This window comes from Sander vitreus, chromosome 2 (genome assembly GCF_031162955.1).
Source record: "Sander vitreus isolate 19-12246 chromosome 2, sanVit1, whole genome shotgun sequence".
NCBI classification, from domain to species: Eukaryota; Metazoa; Chordata; class Actinopteri; order Perciformes; family Percidae; genus Sander; species Sander vitreus.
The window spans coordinates 6983843-7006372 of NC_135856.1; the positions used below are offsets into that span (position 1 = coordinate 6983843).

Genomic DNA, 22530 nt, shown 5'->3' on the forward strand with positions numbered 1-22530 from the left:
CAGGAGTGCATGACACAACAGGTTTACCTGGAGCCAGGCTGTTGGCTGTGTCGCTCCATGTTGGACTACAGAGAGTAAAACAAGTAGAGGAACTTTTGAGAGGTAAATGCACAAGACTTTACCATTTATACTCACTAACTGAAATTTCTGTGTGGGTGAGGAGGAGAGCTGTCTGTGTGTAAACAGATGCAGGCGTGACAGCATGTCTGCCACTATTCTGGTAATGAAGGCGAAATCCTTGTGATCTGTATTCCATCAAGTGTCTGTAAATTCTTGCTGTGAGTGTAATTCTGTCTGACACTTTGTTGCTGAGAGTAAACACTCCTGCTGAAGTTTTTTTTATTTTTTATATGCAGCTTCTGTGTTGGCAACTGTTATGAGATTTGGGACTTGTTTTTAAAGCCACATAAACGTGTCGATAAAAGTCATAGAAGTCAGTTATTATTTCTTTTTGTCCATACATCTGTTCACTCCCAACTTTAGTTCCTTCCAAGTACTCTAGATATTGTACAGTTATATCTTTCACAATCAGACACAGAAAGTTATGAATGCATATTAGCAAATGTTTAAAATACACCGCAAAGTCTGCTGTTCATGGAAACCATGTGATAAATCAGAAGATTCATTCGAAAATGTCTTGAAACTTGTTGGGGAAACAGCTAGCCTGGCTCTGTCCAAAAATGCAAAAAATCCACCTCATGAAGATGAAGATTTTAAAAGTGTTAGGGTTTGGGTTGCTAATAAGGTACACAAAAATGTAGGTAGTTACTGAGGAATGAATGAGGGACAAATGAGGAACGACTGAGAAACAACTGTTTAGTTAATGAGTAGTTACTGATTAACTGTGATTCAATGATTTTAGGATTAGTTACTGGTAAACTAGTCTATATCCTTGACGTTCCACTTCCGGGATTGCTCCCGTGCTGCAGGAAATTCCGCCGGATGCATGTATTTTCCGTTTCCTTCTGCTTTCTTTGTGTTGGAATTTTAAACTCCGGTGGATTAATGAGGACTATAGTTAACTGCTCCTCAGATCTCTGCAGGGTAAATTGAGACGGCTAGCTAGACTATCTGTCCAATTTGAGTTTTATCTCGAATGACTATTTTGCATGGGCTCTGTGCGGAGTTTAGCACCGCCCATGACGATTCTAAATGGTTTAAATAAATGCCAGAGCACGTTCTCTTCCCATCCCCGAGTGCTATGTGGAGTAGCCAGCCCCTCCTTCTGCGCGCTTTGGATCATACTTAGCATCATACTAAGTGGTTAATCATTAAGGAATGATTAGTTAAGTATTGACTACCATAAGTGAAGCATTATGCGTACCCAGAGATAAAGTGATGCATCATACCAAGTGGTTAATCATTAATGAATGATTAGTACATTTTTAAAGCTAACATTTTGTTTAAACAGATACACAACGTTTTGGCTTTCTTTGCCTTTTGTCTCAGAGAACTAAAGCGTATAACGTGCCCTTCCTTGACACACACACACACACACACACACACACACACACACACACATACACACACACCTCCTGGAGTTGGAGGCAAACCTTTCCTTGAGCCTTGTCTAGATTGTCTGTCTTTGAATTTTATCTGAGGGAAGCTCAATGGAGGTGAAATCTGTAGCCAACGGTAACCGTTCAGTTTTTCTGGACTCAGATCAAAGTCCTCTATAACACTCATATCTCCAGCGTAATCTGAGAAGGCTATTTTGCTGAATATTTTACATTCTGTATTTGGAGGTCTCTTATGTTGCTGAATATTTTACATTCTCTATTTGGAGGGGTGTGTGTGTGTGTGTGTGTGTGTGTGTGTGTTGGGGGGATATTTGTATGTACATCTTTTATGATGACTGTTTTGTCTAGTGTGTGTGTGTGTGTGTGTGTGTGTTGGGGGGATATTTGTGTGTACATCTTTTATGATGACTGTTTTGTCTAGTGTGTGTGTGTGTGTGTGTGTGTGTGTGTGTGTGTGTGTGTGTTGGGGGGATATTTGTATGTACATCTTTTATGATGACTGTTTTGTCTACAGTATCTGCTCCTTGACCACCAGGATTTCCCTATTTGGGATGATAAAGTTTACCTTTATCATCTTGACTTCAGTCATGCAAAAGATGCTGATGTAGTTAAACCCTGTATGGTGATTAAGAGTAAACTCCCTGTCTTCGGTTTACCTAGCAAAGCTTGTTCACGGCAGTGAAAGAATTTACACAAAGGGACATAAGTGAATTAGTGCACATTGTAGGTGATATAGGCTCTGCCTGTCTTATGAAGCAGGATTATTGTGTTATCTTTGTAACTGCAGCCAGTTGTTGTCTTGATATATTTTGTTAAATAAAAGGGTCAAACCTGATTGTTTTCCCCAAAGTAAGGTATTACATAGACCAATAATGATACCTAACTCCTTGTGGTCTAAAAGTGGCCACATTTAAGTAAAGCCATCAAAGCATCTGTAAAATACTCACTCTGTATGTTTTAAATTGTAAAATCTTGCTAAAGGTTGCTAAAAAAATCTCAATATTTGATTAAAAAAAAAGGTATCAGCAGCCTGATATGTGCATGGCAGCTTTGGCCACCAGTGTATGAATGTGTGTGAATGGTTCCTGTACTCTGTGAAATTGCTTTGAGTAGTTGTATTAGTAGTGGTATTTATATGTATATAAATATAGTCCATATATATTTACATTTACTGGAGGCCTTAACATCCAGCTTTACTTACTGTATAACTAGCTTCACAGACTTACTGCATGAACACAAACTCTCGTTTAAAGGTAAGTAGGTCATAGGCTAGAAGTCTGAACTGTATCACAGCTGCCAAATAATGAGCACCTGAGTTCTGGTTCACATGAGTGAACAGCTCCCTCCAGGCCTGAGTCTGACAAGAAGTGACCCAACTGTAGCCTGATACTAAGCCTGAATCAGTTAGTCACGAGAAATGAGAGCAAAACGTGCCGCTAAATCTCAAGTTGTGTAATGTTTTAGAGCCTATTTAGTCAGACATTAACTTAAACAGCATTGTGTTCCACAAAAAGCCAATAGGTCAAACCCCTTATGAATTATCACCTATAAAATTCCACTGAAAGACGATAAGAGTTGGTAAATATGAAAAAGGTCAGGTTTATTTGTAGAGTGCTTATTCAGCGTTACAGAGCATCACACGAGCCACATTGTGAAACAAATGAGCAGTATTTACAGTATTACAGCAACAATATTGCACACATTATAACAACCATTACACTGGAAACCATTAGCAAACACAAGTTTGTCAACACAAACTGTCAAAGGCTGGAAGACTTCCCAGACCTGTGCATCTGTGTCTCTAAGGCCTCATAAAATGACTCACAGACAAGGCTGTCAGCTAAAACTGAACATATTTATGCAATGGCTGAGTAAATGTGGTGTGTTTTTTTTGGTGCTTGAACAGACCCTGTGTTCATAAACTATAGTATGATACTACTTCATGTGATCACAAGTGGGAGTACTCATGTACTGTCCTTGAGTACAGTCTAGACGTAATAGCTTGTTTCTTGAGTACATTTTGAGACTTTTACTCCACATTAAACTTTACTGTTGTAATTAAAGCTATAGTGCGTAGTTTCTGTCCCCCCCAATGATGAATTCTAAGTAATGACAACACCACTGTTGTATACACATGACAATAGTAGTTGTCACAACTTGACTGGTAAGGTCCCAGAGGGCATACCATGCCATGCTTTTCTTCATGCAGGACATTTACTGTGGTGATCATACTTAAAGCTTCAGTGCGTAACTTTTTGATATTAATGAACGTCTGTTACATTCAAGCCGTTGCCAAATGAGTTGCTACAAAGCTAATTAAGACTATCAGCTCCACACAGGTGTTTGGTGTTTTAAGCCCCCAATGTCGTCTTCCAGGCAGCGCTCCCTGGAAGGCACTTGGATTAGGCAATGGTTAGGGTTAGGTGCCTTGAATTCGACGGTCGCAGCGCTGCCTTGAAGTCGATGTTGGGGGCTTAAAACACCATCGAGCCTCCACACAACTCTCTCTGTATTTCTCAGTATGGCTATGTTCAGAAGATTGTGTCGTCCGGTGACTTTCCCGCGCAGAAGCTTGAGTGAAGATAATTACCTCTTCTGAAGAGTCCATCATGTTTTTTTAATCCTCCGTGTCCTCCTTGGCTACTAGCAACTGCGTGCAGGAAGGGGTCGGGTGCGCGATCACGTAAGACTTGTATTATGTGGACGCGCCAACAGTTTTGCTGTCATTACTTAGAATTCCTCATGGGGGAGACAGAAACTACGCACTATAGCTTTACATGTTGAAATACTTCCACCTCTGACAGAACAGTTGAGTTGACACAGTCATGCCATGTTAACATGTCATTTGCTTCCTACAAAAACATGTTTTCACTGAAAACAAACAAGGGACAGTCCAAGCTTTTTTGTGGACATTGATGCCGCCCAGAAGATTAACATCACACATCCCTGACAGCATTCTGCTTTCAAATGTTATTTTAACAATGAACGAATCTTGGTAGTAAGACGATGGTGCGATGGGGACACACATGAAATGTTTTTGCTCTCTGTGTCTGGATCAGTGTGTGTTTGTGCTCAGAGGTTGAACTTGCTCAAAACTGAACTTGCTCAAATGTACCTTGGCAGTGCCCTGGAGAACAAAACATTGTATTTTCCACATTACCACTCAAACTTTTCTTTTCATTTCACCATTTTCCATAGACCAGTATTGCATTGTTAATTATATATTTTTTGTTTTGTTTCACTGACTACTATGTCACTCCGGTTTAGAAAGGACCTGCACACATGACATAGAATGGTTAGAAATCTGGATACGGTTGCCACAGTATCTTTGTTTTGTTTTTTTATAGTGTTATGCACTATGTTCCAGTTTCATCAAATGGTCATAAAGCCTTATCCAGGTTTATCCAGAAGATAGTGTTATATTGAACGGGACCTAATGTGCAGTTATACAACTATCGAGTTGTGCTGTAACATGAATCACAACATGTAAACGTGTGAACCTCTGCCATAAATCCCATGTGATATGTGATATGAATGCAGTATGAACCCTTTTTGATTTAAAGGAGCAGTTGGAAGTTTTAGAAGAGAGCTTGTTCACTTCGTTGCAGTTCTCACCGAGCGGAATGTGCTAAATGGGGACCACACATAAGCCAGTTAGCTTAGCATAATGACTGGAAACGGGAAAACAGGTGGGGAAATTCCCCCTATAGCCCCTAGCTCACTAATTACCACATCTCGTTTGTTTAGTCCTCACAAAAACAGAAGTTTAAAAACTGACAATTTGGGGTTCAGCCCCTGTTTATTGTACATTAATAAACAGATTTAACGTGTTAATTAGCTAAGCTAACTAAGCTAAGCTAACTGGCTTGTATAGCTCTTGCTCCGTATGAACAAACATATTAGAGATTGATAGTGGTGGAATGTGACTAAGTACATGTACTCAAGTACAGTAGTTAAGTACAAATTTAAGGTACTTGTACTTTACTTGAGTCTTTTCTTATCATGACACTTTCTACTTCTACTCCGCTACATTTCAGACAGCTTTACTTTACAAATTAAGATTTTTGCACAAAAAACATGAATATAACATATAAAATATGTTTTATTATAAATTAAACTACCCAACAATACACAGGCCTACAAGTACAGCTGAAATGATTAGATGATTAAACACTTAGTTGATTGACAGAACCGTTTTGATCATTTCCACTTCCTAAAATGATTTATGTTCTCATATAACAGTAAGGAAGTGAATACAATATGCAGATTTCCCAGAATGTCTCATTATTTCTTTAAGTCACAACATGGGTGCCGCCACACTTCACATTATTTGACCCACACAAAGTGGTAGCTCTGTCTCCAGACAGCACTTTTGTCTCTTCATATATCTCTTCATATGTTATCCATGCAACTTTATTAGAATCCTGTGTAATGTGCATTACAACCTCACGGGGGCTCTGGATCGGTCAAAGACTTTTAGTCATGCTGATCAGTTTTGCAGAACTTGCATGGGGTTGGATACATTAAGCATACGCAGTGACAGGACGCAAGCGGAGCAGCAGGTTAGTAACAATAACAGTCTTCTCTGCACAAGCCGCTGCACAAGTTCACTACCACCCCTCCTCCCCTTTCCTGTCCCTGTCCCCCTCTCCCTGTCACATTTCCTCCTTTATATCTCCCTTCTACATGATAAGCGCACCCCCCCCAACGGTCCTCCGCTGATAAACAGCATAACGGGGAGGAGCTCTCATCTCGCGGTGGCTCCTCCTTCCACTGCCTTCACTTGCCCCCCAAAAACACACTCGCATATCCACCTCCTCCTCCTTCTTGCATGTCTGATCGAAAGGGAGAGAGGGAAGCTGATGAAGAAGTAAACGAGAATAGGACAGCAGCAGGAGGGAGAGGAGTCTTATTTTCTTTTGAGCGGAAAAGGCGTCACACCGGGCGCAGAGCGCAGCGTGGAGGACGTAAGAGAGAGAGACGCATCACGGCGAGGGAGATAGGAAAAAGACAGAGGGAGGAGGCGACAGCGGATCGTAAACACGACGGAAAACGGCGAGTAGGCTAGGACGGGCAGAAAGCGGCGACCACCCTCTCCACCACCGACCCCCGTGTCCCTCCTCATATCTCCATCCCTTTTCTGCACCGTTCGGCTCATCCCTTCGCGCACTCAAAGCAGCCCGGATTTTTTTTTCTTCTTGATTTTAATCTTTTTTTTTTCTGGACAAACCTCTGCTCGGTCTATCGTAGAATTAAACCCGTGGCAAGTGAGGAGGCTGTGCCATACGATACGACCGACGGGATCCACTGTAGGTCCTGCTCGGGACGGTCATCGGCACAACCAATTCGGTGGATAAAACCGGAGGTGGTGGGGGGGTATGGAGGGGTAGATGGCTGTCGAGTAACCCGGCTGAAGCACACAGAGAGAGAGAGAGAGAGAGAGAGAGAGAGAGAGAGAGAGAGACCCCGGCCCCCGGTTATCACGGAGACTCCAGCATCATCAGTGCGATGGCATAGCGGCTTCTGCAGCAAAGCTACCAGACAGACTCAGATCAGCAGGGCTCTCATCCACCATGAACCTCTGAAAGACATCCGACACAGGCACAGATGGGTAAGAGGAGATGCTCTGCTGTGTGTGTGTGTGTGTGTGTGTGTGTGTGTGTGTGTGCGCGTGTGTGTGTGTTTTTTTTTTTTTTAAATTCCGGGATATGCAGGTTAGGCAGGGAGCGGGTGGAGGGGAGCAGGAAGGCTTGTGACGCGAAGAGCCCTGCCATTGTATGTACAGTCTAAGACTGCAATGTAGAGGAGGGGGTGTATTTGTGTGTGTGTGTGTGTGAGGTTGATGAAGTTGCCTCTAACAACATTGGGAAGTAGATGGGTGAAAACAGATGGCCTTTTGCTACTTCTACTTACTTTTGCTCATGCCATCTCATATGATTCTATTCTGTGATGTTATCAGGAGTCCTGGAAATGTGCGATTTCATTTTAATAACAGAAATAGTATACTAGGATTACTGAACGGGCCTAATGGGCACAGGCCCAGGGGATCAGAGGGCGAAATGTCACTGAAAGAGACACAAAACGACCATAAAGAAACACAAAATGACAACAAAGAGAGAGAAAAGAAACAACTACAAAGGGATGCAAAATAACCACAGAACTTTTAGTTTGGGTCTTTCTCGTATGTAGTAACGTTGTCTCATAATGAGTCCAAGACCTGGACGGTACATGACTTATAACAAGCTTATAACCTTCAAAACAATTTTGTCTTCGAATCATTGAGAGTTCTTAGTGGCTCAGTGGATTGATGTTGCACTAACGCTGCCAGGATTTAGGGTTTGATTCCCATTTTGCTGCTTATCTTTGACTGAATCCATAGGTACTTTAAGTGTCCACTAATTTAGCCATGTTTTACAGGCCAGTTCTTCATTTTCACACCGTCGCACATCCCCATAACCCCCCCCCCACCCCCAAACACCTGAACTGATGGCAGCAATTAGCCTTATCACTGCTACATCGTACAGCTTACTGGAAAGCCCCACTACATGTCACCTCACCACATCTGAATCACCCTGCCCCGGGTGGCTGTCTTATGTATGCAAGCCTCGCTGCCCCACACCATTTTCATCTCCTATCTAGTCAAACCAAAACCTGACACCATTGCCTGCTGAATCCATTTGCAATCTCCCATGAGAGCGGGCCCGGCTCCCTGGTTGCTGATTAGGGGTCAGGTATTGATCCAGGGTCCCAGATGGGTTTGAGTATATGAGGGCTTGGGTAAAGCTAATCCCTGATAGGCAGTTAAGTGTAAATTTAGCAAATGAATGCAGCATGAATGAATGAAGCATATGAATGAAGGGGTATATAGCTTGGTGGAGGTTATGGGGAAGCGGGTGAGATTGTGACTGTGGAGAAACACTGGAAAAAAAATCTGGCTGTGGAGTGTAAACCTGTGAACCTCTTTTCCTTGACATTTTGCCCTTGAGCAAGGCAATTAATCAACAATAACGCCATTAGAGTGGCTCAGTGGTGCAACAGTAGCAGACTGTAGCTGTAGCTGGCTGCTCCCAGCTGTGAATGTGTGAAACAGGGCAACGCTGATGAGCATGCTCAGTGTGTTCCCAGCAGGATAAATCCAGGTTTTTAAAGCTGCATGTGGGGTCGATGTAATTATTTGCCAATCTGAGGCAGATCAGTTCATGTCTTTGTTCTATAGAAGACACGTCACTCTGCACTTGAATTGAGATTGAGTTGAATCTAGAAACTGTTTTGTTGATGGTGAAGGCGCAGTGGATATGACACATGCCTTTGGTGTGGGAGATCTGGGTTCAATTCCCATTGCGATACATCAGCCAATGTGTCCCTGAGCAAGACACTTAACCCATAATTGCTCCAGAGTAAGGGTGGGCGATATAGACAAAAAATAATATCTCGATATTTTCGGCGATTCTGACGATAACGATAATTAGATGATATCCTTTAAAAATGTGTTTTTAAAAGTCTTTGAGTTACTTAATCAGTGATGATAATAATGGGCACAATGTTGAATGAAAACAGTTCTTATTTATTTTCTTTAAAATGTAAGTATTCAAGTAAAAACAATTCAAAGACATACTAAATACTAATTGAACTTTTGTAGGAACATTGAACTCTGAGTAAACATTCAGTTGTACACCTCTGCTGTAATGTAAATTGTGACCAGTCATTATAAATTCATACAAGCATGATGAAATCATAATAATACACAAAGGGCTCTGTTCTGTAACATATACAGAACACAACCATGTCCTTATTGGAAGCAGTCCTGGAGTTGGGATAGGGCAGTGTCAGGCCGGGTTTTGATAGTCCTTCTGACCGGGATGTATGCTGGGATCAGGAGTAGTTGGATGTAATCTGACTGAACACTGAACTGTGCTCTTCCCTCTAGTAGCACAATCTATATGCTGGAAAAAGCTGGGGAGTACCGACTTTAAGGACGCCTTGTTAAAGTCCCCTGCTACAATATGTATCCCATCCATTTGATCGCGCTGCAGTTTGTTGACTATGGTTAGCAGGTTAGCCAAACTTGTGCTAACGTAAGCATCGGGGGCTATGTAGACTGGCTGTGTCCTCCGGGATGTTATGACAAAAAAAACATAAATGTACACCGACAGGAGAGCTAGGAGCTGCTGCACAATCGCGCGCCGCCATCTTTGTCGCCCCTTCTACCACTCTACACTTTTAATGCGTGTTTTGAAGTGTTTTTTTTGAAGTAATTTAAATACTCGATAATGTCAATTTGCACATCGTTAACACAACAATGACGATATTATCGTAGACGATATATATCGCCCACTCCTACTCCAGAGGCGTGCGGCTTCTGACATATGTAGCAATTGTAAGTCGCTTTGGATAAAAGCGTCAGCTAAATTACATGTAATGTAATGTAATGAATGGCAGCATGATTTTGCTAGTTTGGACAGAAATTTGGACCAGGATCTGTACCTGCCAGGCTGTAAAGAAAGCAGAGAAGGAAATAATTTGACGTGGGGGAAAGCAGAAAGTCTATACAGTACCTCACTGTTTGTAGCAGCATGAGCAGAAGCAGCAGACTGCAACTACCACAACTGCTCTGGTTCTCTGTGGTTATCTCATAATGGCTTCAAATGGTCGACGATGCCCCAACCAACATCCCAGATCCCCACGTTTCAAAACAACATCATCAACAAAGACCACATCTCATGGGGATGCTGGCCTTTTCAATTCACAGTGATGCTGATGCTGAGAGACAGGGCAGTGAGCTTATGTGTGTGTGTGTGTGTGTGTGTGTGTGTGTGTGTGCGCGCGCGCGCATGTAGGAAGGTTGTGGGGTTGCAGAAAGAGGAGGGCAGTTTGGGCAGTGGTGGAAGGAGTATTCAGATCATTTACTTAAGTCAAAGTACTAATACCACACTGTAAACATTTTACAGTATAAAAATACACAAAAAGTATGTAAGTATCATCAGGAAAATGTATTTAAAGCATTAAAAGTAAAAGTACTCATGGCAGAAAAATCCTTACATTTTAGAAACTGGAAACGATCCAAACAGTTCTGTTAATCAACTGTTCAACATCACAAATGTTTAATCATCTAATCATTTCAGCTGAACTTGTAGGCCGTTATATTGTTGGGTATAATAAAACATTGTATTTTATAAACTACATGTGTTTTGTGTGTAAAAATCTTAATTTGTAAACTAACTAGTAATGAAAAGACTCAAGTACCTCAAATTTGTACTTAAGTACAGTAGTTGAGTAAATGTACTTAGTTACATTCCACCACTGTCTTTGGGGTTTAAATGCCACAGCTTGGGACTGAACACAGTTGCCATACCTGAATATGTATGTTGTGTGCCTCAGAGTTGAGGGGTAGCCGCTCAGAACGGGGGGATAAAAGGAGTGAATTGTAAAGACGATGTCTGTATAGAAGGGTTGAAGAGTGAAAATAGAGAGAACAGAGAGAGACGAGTGGGCTGGAGGGAAGTTATCCAGTCATGTGTCTGAAAGAGTGTGTGGACTCCAGAGATCCACCTGAGCCCCACAGCTGAAGCTCACTTCTTTTGTCAGATTTGATTAAGAATACTCTCCTGTGATTTCTCCCCTCCCCCCCCCCTCTCTCTCTCTCTCTCTCTCACACTCTCTCAATTTCATTTGAAATTTAATTTATTGGCATGGTGGGGGTTGGGGTTGTTGTTGTTGTTTTGTGATCATGCACAAAAAAACTAAACATACAAGAATTAAATCCCCTTTGCATTTCCATGAATATAGTGCCAGGCATGCCAAACACAGCGCTTTCAAGCCGGAGTAGCGGAGTTCACTTTGCGGCGAAAACAAAATACTTTCACCAAGTAAACGCTTGTTTGTTCCTCGGGAATGTCTTAATCCAAACCACGATCTTTTTCCTAAATTTAACTAATCGTTTTGGTGCCTAAACTTAACTATCGTCGCTGAATGACGCTCACTTTTTCTGGCTAAACTCCACCACCATGGCCCCTGAAAGGGCCGTTATCTGGCGGTTCCTGTACCCAGCTCGCAGTCACCTATTGGCTGCTAAACAACTGCCGCTGGTAGCCGGCGTCCCGGAGCTCTGTAGCGGCTAAATATAACCAGCAACTGCTGGATTTTATCGTTCTTTCGCATTTAAGGCTGTTCATGTTACAGCGCTTTACATTTTGTTACATTTTGTCCCCACCGGGGGGAAAAAATAATTCAGCAGTGGCAGGAATATGTAGACCAGAAAGAGGGAAATTATTTCTTCCTCGCTTCCTCTCACACAGCACTTTCATTATGTTGCTCCCTCTTTTCACCGCCTGCAACTCAAGTTGCAAGGCCGAAACAAATGGCTTGGCTGGCACGCAGAGAGGATGTCGGTTAACATTGCCAGAGGTGATCTGGGTACGTAGAGATCCGCAGCCTCTTCCTCTTCCACAGCATCCTGTTTGGCAGGCTTTCCCTTCTGAAAGACTGAGTCTTAGTTTATTTCCAGGAAATCCGATGTTAGCTGCGGCCCAACAGTCCAACTTTTTGTAATCGTAACACACTGATTTCAAACTCAGAGACTGCAATCAGATCAAGAATGTCAAACTGTTAATTCAGAGACCTGAAAATGTATTCCTTTGGTTTATTTAGGTGAAAACAGCGCTGTTTAAAATCCAAATAACGGCCTCAGTCTTTTTCCAAGTCAAACATATTGCATTCTGGAAGAAGTGAGAATGTTACGTCTGCAGGAAATGACCATGAAACCAGGCTTGTTGTTGTAAGCAGATGGATGCGGACATCTGATATGCTGCACAAAGACAGCAAAAAGCAGCAACGACAGTTTTGCATAGCCAAAGTAAATTTCTTTAGGAAACCTTACAAAGCTTGGTTTGTTGGATGTTGGGGCAGAGGCGATGTAAATAAGCCACATGCAAACATCTGAGAAAAGCTGTTTTTACATTCATCTGCTGAACAAGTGTGATGTGGGATCTTGAAACCTCTAACGCACAGACACTGGCCTTTTTAGTGAAGTACAAAACCTTTGGGCCTAGCAGTTCAACTTTTGAAACTAGTCTGCTCTCAGGATGCACATTTTGCATATCGCTCGTTTGAGCGTCCTGAGGTTGAAGATTGAAAGTGTCAAGCAGCAGCTGTAGATGAACACAAATGGATCGCCGTTCTATTCACTTGTTTAAGCTGTAGCTGTTGAGCAGCAGCAGAATAATCAAGTGAATGTGAAGGATTGATGCGTAATTCTACATTACCTGTGTGTCCACAGTAAAAAAAAAAAAGAAGAAGAAAAGTGCTGGGTGGAGAAATTATAGCAAAGGTTGAGTGAAGCTGAATGATGCAGGAGACCGTGTTTGTCCCAGCAGCTAGTGTTACTTCCTGCCCGGGGAGGTCTTTGGCATTAATACACTCTTTATTTCATTGGAAGTCAGTGGGACAAAGGGATGTTTTCAGCGCTGAGACACAGAGACAAACACCCTGGTGAGCGTGGAAGTAATTACAAGACATAGCTCAGCGGAGAGTGAACGGAGAGTGAAAGGAGAGAAAAAAGAAATGCACAGCAACATGAGTGTTTTCTCTGTAGATTTCTTCTTCTGGCACCTCATCACCTGTTGTTTTTTACCCTGTTGACCTGGATCATACAGTAGAACCAATTTATGTGTGCATCATTATCACTGTGTGTGTGTGTGTGTGTGTGTGTGTGTGTGTGTGTGTGTGTGTGTGTGTGTGTGTAATCTCTGTGGTTCACACAGGGTCGTCCCCGGCTCCAGGATGTCCAAACAGTGTCATGCTAACCCCACAAACAGGTTACATACAGCCGTGCACATCCTGCTGCTGTTGCTGGGGGAATTAAGCTGTGTTCCACCTCTGATCTGGCATCTGTAGACTCACACAAAGTCACACACACACACACACACACACACACACACACACTCTCACACACTGCTAGGCTCCTGGCTGTGCTCACACTATTCCTGGAGAGAGAATCAGACACACAGGCATACGTTGCTTTCCTTTTTTTGACATCTCTTTCTACGCACTAACTTCTAATGCGGTGTAATAGTGTGCTCCATTTTACCTCTGGACTCTGGAAGCCGGAACTGGGAATGATGTCACACCCGAGTTGATAGCATTCCATTAAAAAAAGTTGTGTTTTACTGAGGGGTTAGCTTTATCCAGGTTAGCCATTGTTAGCAATACCAGTTGGTAACAACGCATTAGGCTGTTTTTTGTGCATACAAACAGCCCAACAACATGTCCACGGATAGAAGTTGGACAGTACTGTGTTTAAGACTGATTTAATGGTGCACAAATAAGACATAAGTCCTAATGAGCTGTATATTACTACAGCTTTCACTACTGTCGATGCATGGAGCAGCCATGTTGGATTTCGAGGTCGGCTTGCTCAGAGGGTAAATGTGAGGGTGAATGAATGAACAACACACAGCACAGCAACACAATACCTTTTTTTCCTTTTGAGTCTGACCATCTCAGTGCCACCTTTCCCTTTTCTTTTTTGGCTTTCCATCATCAGACTCACACACTGTCTGTTAACATAGACCTCCAAACGGGACAAAGAAAAAAATAGGTGTTTGATGGCTTTACGTCATAGACTGACCAGGGCTATGTCATTTGGGGAGGGGCCGCTCACTGATCCCCCTATATTTCTGAAAATCCTAGACATGGTTGTGACCGTTAGTGCTTTCTGATTAGCCTGTGTTTGTATTGAAATAAGAGGCTGCTGCGGCCCGCCGTAAGGGTTGAGCTGAGGCTGCACAGTTTGACCAGCGGGCAGCGCTGCCCGGCTGCGCGGCCGGGATCCCCAGTGTTGCTTGCAATGTATAACTATTATCAGAACACACTCTGGCCCACCAGGAAAAGTCCCGACTCTCCCGATTGCCACTCTGCCTCTTGGCACCCCTAAATCCCAATAAACTAGAGCATGTTTTCCTCCCACCCCCAAATGCTATGTGGAGTAGCCATACCCTCCTCCACAGCACTTTGGAGGAGGGTCTGGCAAAGCGAGACTACCCCTCTGCAAACTAGGATTGGGCATCGAGAACCGGTTCCCACTTGGAATTGTTTAAAAAAAATACTATTCCAATGGAATTGTTTTTTTATTGGAATAGTTTGGAAAATCTGGTTTACAATCCGGTCATCTGTTCCAAATTCAACACACATGACTAAGTTTTGGTTTCCGTAGCGCCCACTGTTCCAAGGCTTGTCATGTTGCATCCATGGAGTGCCACAGTAAGCGGCGCTCTAAAGTGTGGCTTTATTTTACGTTGGAAAAGCCCGGTAAAACTGTAAATCACCATTATATAAAACATTTAATGTTCCTCTTATCTATGAAATAAGCATGTGACCCGTTTCAACTCCACCCCTCAAAGAATCGTAATGGGAAAAAAGATAACAACCGAAATCGAAAGGAAGAATCGGAATTGGAATCAAATCAAATTGATGCCATACCCCTCTGCCCACGCATGCTGCGGATCCTGTGTTGCGTTTAAAAAACAGGAAACGCAACACAGGTTCTGAGCATTTGGCTCTAGAAGGTTCAGAGCCCTTAATAGTCAGGTCAAGATTTCTCCGTCACTACTAACCTGCTGTCCCCCGACAAGCTACAGAGATAAAAATATAATCCCAGAGCCCAGAACATGAAAGGTAGCACTTTGGTATTCTGCTTTGACTCTGAAAGCTCACAAGTTACTGCAGACTGTGAAGCTGGTGTTTGGGTTGCACAAGCATAGAACACGTTTCCATGGAAGGTGTGTCCTTAAGCAAGGAATTTAATACAAAGCTGTGTCAGAAGTGTGTCTTGACAGTTCCAGTTTTAGTTAGTAGGTAACTTCAGTCATTAATTCCTGATGAAAGAGATGCGTGATGACACAGTGAGCCTTTGCAGCGCTAATTAAAGCTGCGTAGTGTATTGATATTTAAAGGTTGTCTATTTGAATGATATGTTAAAATGAATTGCTGTCTAAATTAACCATAAAATGCAAATAAAAAGCTAGATTTATTTTCTCAGAATCATTTCTTAGAATACTTAGAGAAGACCAGTTTTTAGCTTTTTTTCCCCGAGCTTTCGCACACATCTATCTCTCTTCAGTAAGTGGACCCTGAGGTCAGTTTTTCTATTATGCTTATCAGATCAGTGTAGATTATAGTTTTTCATCGTCATGTGAAGAACATTCAATATTGGAAGATTATTTCTATTATTTTGTAAGCTACTTAAAAATAGTTTGACAAACCCATCTTAAATCAGGGACCATTTACTATTTTGTTTCCCAAGCTTTCAGCCGCATCTAATGCATGTCTGTCACATGCCAACCTACTATTTCATATAAGGCCAAGATAAAAATTCACACTAAATATTTAAATGTAGTTTCATACAGTCTTAACTTGCATGTGTCAGTCATCATAATAATAATATTATAACGTCTTATGTTAAGCTGAGGAGATTTAATGAGGCTTTGGTTATTAAGAAGTAATCTATGCACAGCGCTGCCTTGAAGTTGATTAGGCAATGGTTATGGGTATGATTAGGGTTAAGGTTAGGGTTAAGGTTAGGGTTAGGTGCCTTGAAGTCAACGGTCGCAGCGTTGCCTGGAAGGAGACATTGGGGGCTTAAAACACCATCGAGCAATTTATGCTTTGAATTTGTCTGCCATTTGTGTCTGTTAGTTGTTCACTGTAGTCACTGAAAGCGGTTTTGACAGTGCGTGCTTTTTACTCTTTATTTGCTCGTGCTTTTACAGCAGCATTTACCATCTTCTGTTTTAACTGTGACCTTGCCTGTAGTACCGGCCTTTAAAGATTACGATCAGAGCCATTTCAGACAAAAACTGTTTAACAAGGCTCTCATAAAATCCTACAGGTGCCCACAGACCTCATCATGTCTGCTGACCAACACAGAAACGATAGACTTTGGTTAATATGCTTGAGAAAAACAATGTTGCAACAGCTGCCATCGGTCGTATACTGTGAGATATTGGCCCTATTGTAGTCTACATAAAGCACAGACTTACAATGACGTTAGTCCCACTTAATAACCACTCTGCAGTCTCTCACACACATACGCAATCTCTCCAGCTGTGTTCACTATTCCCTATAGAGTGTTTATTAAATAGTGAACTATATAGGGAATGACCATTTTTTAAAGATCGTTGCGTCAGTAGATACACCGGATATTTGTGTGTCGGAAGTAAAGATGTAAACAAACCGAAACAAACATAAGTATAATACGTCCTAAAACAGTTTTTAAAAAATGTTCAAAAGCTAGGTCACTAACGTGTCAAACGCGGAAAATGCTTATACTTAAACGACTTACATTTATAAACGAAAGCCTGGTCCAATTTTCAGTTTTCGCAGGTCCTTCTGCTTCGTCTTCTCCTCCTCCTCCGGGACAACACGGCCGCGTTGCATTGTGGTATACGGGTGTAAAATCTAGGGTACATCATGTGAACGCTCAAATTAGCTGTGCATTGTGGTCCATATATAATGAATGAAATGAACTGCTGAGAATTTGAACACCACTACTGCACAAAATGACAAATGCACTATATACTGTAGTGCACTGTTTCGGTGATAGGGAACGGTTTCGAAAACACCTAATGTTGCAACAGCACCCATCGGTTGGATACTGTGAGATATTGGCCCTATTGTAATCTACATAAAGCACAGACTTACAATGATGTTAGTCCCACTTAATAATCCCTCCATAGTCTCTCACACACATATGCAAACACTCTGTCTCTTGGGCAGGGTCTTGAATGGGCCGCAGTTGTGATGATGGAGTATGGATTTTTGTTCTGGCAGGTCAAACTGAGTGTGGCTGGGCTTTATGTTGGGGAGGATGAAGAGAGCACTCCACATACTGCTGCTGTTTGTCAAGGACAGGAGTGCCTGTCGAAAGACCAGCATCACAAGATTTTTCTTCCTTTACTCGTTCTCTCTCTTCTCTACCTCCCTCCCCTCTTGCTGTTTGGAGGGTGCTCCCCTTTTCTAAATAAGGCAGTTTCTCCCTCTATGACCTCAAGCCCCCCTCCTCCACACACACACACACACACACACACACACACACACACACACACACACACACACACACACACACACACACACACATGCACACCGCCACTGTGTTGTACTCTTGTCAGACAGCCAAGCCGAGTTTACCACCAGGCCAAAATAGAAGCTGTCTGTCCTTGAGGACGTCTCTTTCTCTGCAGGCCCTGCTTTCTCTCTCACCCGCTCTCTCTTTTTTTTTTTTCTTCCACCCCACTCTTTCGTCACATCAGTGTCACCTTACAGTACACAATATCCTGCCGTGGAGACCTCAGGAGACCCACCTAGCAGGAAGTGAAAGTGGGCCTGACGTGTACCAGACACATGTGTGTTTATTGAGGCTACAGTGCCGGAATGTACCACTGCCTCACAACTTGTAGTAGAATGTCATGTGCCAGATGGAAATGAAGCACAAGCCATGCCTGGGTCAAAGATGAATATGTAGATATTTTTTTGTGTGTTTAGTCTGTGCGGGGAACCAGATGGTTTGAGTTTTGTGTAATGCAGGATGAAATGTTCAAGAAAGGAAAGTTGATGTATTGTGCGTCCGTTAAGTACAGTTTTGCAGATTTTTAGGTCAAAAGATGTCGATACATCTCAGTTGAAAATGGGCTGAAACGGTCACTTGACATACAGTATACCAATGTTTCAACAGTATTGCACTGTGACTTTATTTTAACCCCTACTACCCAGAATGTACGAATAAATATACAGACGTCATAGGAATTACCAGATCGTACGTTCCAGTGATAACAGTTCAGATATTGCCTCACAGTATCCAGTATCATAATTGAGTTGATTTGTTATCTGCAGCTGTGTTGTTACAGTACCAAAAGGAACAGCTTGTAGCTAAGAAAGCTAGCAGCATGGCATTCCATGGTGCAGAATCACTGAAATGTAAAGAAAAGGTCAGTGTGACATTACAGAAGATAATACTAACCACTGAGAAGGTTATTTCACTTGTAATTATTTTATTTTTTTTAATGTGCAACCATTGTTGTCTTTAAGGTTTCCATACAACACACACTAACACACTTGTGTTTTATTGCCTCCTGCGAGCCTGCAGTGTATCCAAAAGTGACTCTAAAAAAACAGCCTTCAAATAGCACACGATGCTCACCACTGTTTCCCTGAGCACAAAAATCAAGACGCACTGTTTTAAACTTGTCAAATCCACCTAGGTGTTAAAAATAAAAAATAACACCTTTTCTCTAGAAAGCACCAGCATATGATGTCAGCGCTGGACAATGGAAGGGTTTGTGAGAGAGATTCTTGTCATTTCACCAGCATTAAGTCTTTCATAACATGCACTCAAGTATGTGCTAGAGAAAAAAGGGTGAGCAGGAAAAAGAGAAAAAAAGAATCTGGAAAGATCAATGAAGGCCAAGGTAAAAGCTACAGACAGAAGTCAAAGAAGAAGGTTGGGGGCGTACTTATGATTCATTTTAAACAAAAAAGCGGCTCGCCGATTCGGCTCATCACGTAAGAACGATAATGACACACTGTCGTCGCATCACTGTTCTTTTTCGGCTGTTGAGAGATATCTACGTCAATGAGGAGTCTCTCACTGGAAGTGCGAGGGAGGTGAGACGGGAACAAACGTTCGGGAGGGAGAGCGAGGGCGGCCAGCCAACTGTTTGTCTGTGGACGGACGGACGGATGGAGAGAACGAGAGGGGAAGAGGAAAGACATTTTCATCAGGATTATCCTGCAAGCAGAGAATCTCATCTGGGAAAGTGGCCCAGTGCTTAACACGCACGCACGCACGCAGGCACACACACACACACACACACACACACACACACACACACACACACACACACACACACACACACACACACACACACACACACACACACACACTGCCTCTGGAGGCTGCAGAAATTGGAAAAGCTCTGCTTCACCTCAGTTTGCCCAGGAAAGCCCCACTTTTAGGCTTCTTATACTGTGGTCCCTCCAGAAAGACTCTGCTGCTGGATCATAAAGTAGAATTCTGTGAATGTGTGTGTGTATTTGTGTATGCATGTGTGGTCCATCCGTCTGTTCTCCTTGTTGAATCTCGGTGGAGTTGCTCCCACTTGATTACACTGTTTATTCGCTGTGCATCCCCAAACTCCTGCCTACCTGCCAGCAGGCTGCAGCCAGGAGGAAAGCCTTGATAGCAGTGTGGTGCTTTGTATTCCTGGGCCACTTCCACATGGAGCCTTCAGGCCAGATGCATAAAGCTCTGTGAATACACACAATGCATTTGGACAAAGGGAGAATTGTTCGGGTGCGATAAGTCGATTTATCAGGTAATTGTTTTTCACCCTTACCCGACATTTACTTAGTATTTTGGGGGCACTTTTTTCCTTCAGTGGACAGTGTACAGAGAGCTGACAGAAAATTATGGGAGAGGGAGAGGGGGTCACCAACGAGACTTGAAACAGGCTTCTTTATACGCTAGGCTAGTGGTTCCCAAGGACCCCATTTGATAAGATTTTGTTCCAGAGTACCCTGCCTGATCTTTTAGATGTTTTATAACAGAAAATGTATGCTACCAAAGACCAAAATAGTCATACATTCTGTTATTGTGTTGCTTATGGTTGGCATTATAGTGAAAATAAAACATTCTCCCTTTTACTGGGGAACCCCTGGAACCCCCTCAAGGACCCATGGAGGACCCCAGACCCCACTTTGGAAACGACCACTGCCCTAGGTTACCAGGACACCCCATCATAGATTGTTAATCGGATATTCAAATAATACTAGACTGATGAATCAATATTTGCAGCCCTTGAGCCAAGCACAGGCGTAGTTCTGTTTTCATAACTCAGTCATTAACGTGCATATTTTTCCTCACCTCAAAGTTAGCCATAAAGGTGTGTTGACATACCAAACATCAGCTGTATGCATACAGTATGAATACCTCCCTTAGCAACACCGTTCTTTATTCCCATCAACAGCAAGGAAGAAACGGTGTCCTCACATGACCATTAGGCACAGCTGCTACTGTATTTATAGCACCAATGCTATGTCAAGATTTCAGGCAGCGTTGTGCACCATGCAGGATGTTGGAGAGAGCTGTTATTGGGGAACTTAGAGAGCTAGCAAGACAGGGGCGAGTTACATGCACCAACACACACACACACACACACACACAGGAAGTTTAAAAAAAAAACATTGTCTTTGACAGCCAAATTTATTTTATTTTCCAAATGCCGATTCCAATGCAGGCAAATGTCTGACTTACATGTACAGTATCAGGAATTTGAATACAGTGGACCTGATTCTGTAGTTGGTTATGATTGTCAATCAGTAAATATTAGGGGTGGAAAAAAATAGAAAATTGCATGTATCATGTTTGGTTTTTTTTGCGACGATTTTTAAAAGTGATTCTTTTCCCTAGAATCGATATTTCTTATATATATATATATATTTTAACCAATAATTCACCTAAATATTTTCTGTTCATATGGTACCGCTGACTAGGGCTGGGTATTGTTTAAAAAAATGTCGATGCTGGTACTGATACCCAATGCCGTGACTTTGATACCGGTTCGTATACGATACTTTTTTCGATACCAATTTTAAAAAACCAAAACAAATTACAACATTACACATTACGGCACAAATCTTTTAATTTATTTTTCAGCTCCTACTACGTGAGCCTGTCTCTGTGTAACGTAGCGTTTTTCAGGCGTGTCTCTACAATATGTAACATTAGACAGCCAATCACAAACATTGTTAGGTCTTGGTAGAAGCATTCTGCATGCTTATTGGCTCACTGACTCTGACGACATTTACTCCTTAAGTATTGAAATTGGGTATTGAATGACGAGGCATTTTTTGATACTTGGTACTTTAGAGGCAATTCGGTCATGGCATAAAAAGTCTTGAATGCCATACACAGCCCTACCGCTGATGGCGACTACATCATATCCATTTTCTGACCGAAAGCAGAAAATGCAGAATATACATGTTATGTATACAAAATGATGTGCATTCTTCTTAGAAAACAATTAGTTTTTTGAAATGCCTAATGATATATTGCGTCTAGAAGTGTATTATTCAACTTTTGTTTTGTTAAAAAAGGAAAATCTATGCAATACTATGCAATCGTAATACTTCTAGAATCGCAATAAATGAAAATCGCAATACAAATGGAATCAGCACGGGAATCAAATCGGGAGAAAAGCATATTGTCCCAGCCCTAGTAAATATGTTGTGACGCTTGGTTAGGATTTTAGAGATCCTGTGTATTGTCAGCATTAACCCATAATTAAACCATTAAACCATAAGGCCCATTTAAGAGCAGCACACCTTCCTGCGCTCCTCTTCCCTCATAGTCAAACACTGAACACAGAGTGTTGCAGCTCGACCTTTCAGTCCACTGGTTTACTGTTCTCTAAAGGTTGTGTAAGCCGACACCGCACCCATTAGCACTGTCTCTCTGTTATGGATGCCTGGAAGACAATGCAGGGCTGAATAGGTGTGACTGAGTTGTAACTATTATGTGGCAGGAGGCGGGATTGTAAAGAAAGGCCATGTGAGAGATCAGGTGTATTTAGAACAGTGTGTGTTTCTGTAGCATCTAGGTCACACACACACTACACATACCAGCCAGCCAAACCAACATACAAACCAACAGCTGAATGTGAGAACGGGTTAGTCGTACACACCTTTATTTGTCAGTAACCAACGTTTTTGTGTGGTGTGATCTTTTAGGTCAATGTTCGGCAATGTCTTTGTTTAAGTAAACACAATATGACCTGTATGGTCATATTGTTGTTTAAACAAAGACATTGCTGCAGGTGACTTTTGTACACTGACGAGTATAGTGACTATAGAGAATGTGGGCCACTTCAGGTTAGCACACACTTTTTGTTTGTGAATGTTGGATAATATCCATCACTGTGTCTTTGCTGTGACCCAAATCCTAAACAAAATGGGTCTTTCA

At 42.2% G+C, this 22530-nt stretch overlaps 1 protein-coding gene across 2 annotated transcripts in view; it reads left to right on the forward strand.

Annotated features, from left to right (window-relative positions):
* Positions 1-6780: 6780 nt before the first annotated feature.
* mgat3b (beta-1,4-mannosyl-glycoprotein 4-beta-N-acetylglucosaminyltransferase b) overlaps positions 6781-22530 on the forward strand; it is a 71926-nt gene continuing 56176 nt past the window's right edge. For both annotated transcript variants that reach the window (XM_078274746.1, XM_078274754.1), the window contains exon 1: positions 6781-7131. The gene's annotated coding sequence lies outside the window, so the exon portion shown is untranslated. The remainder of the gene's footprint in view (positions 7132-22530) is intronic.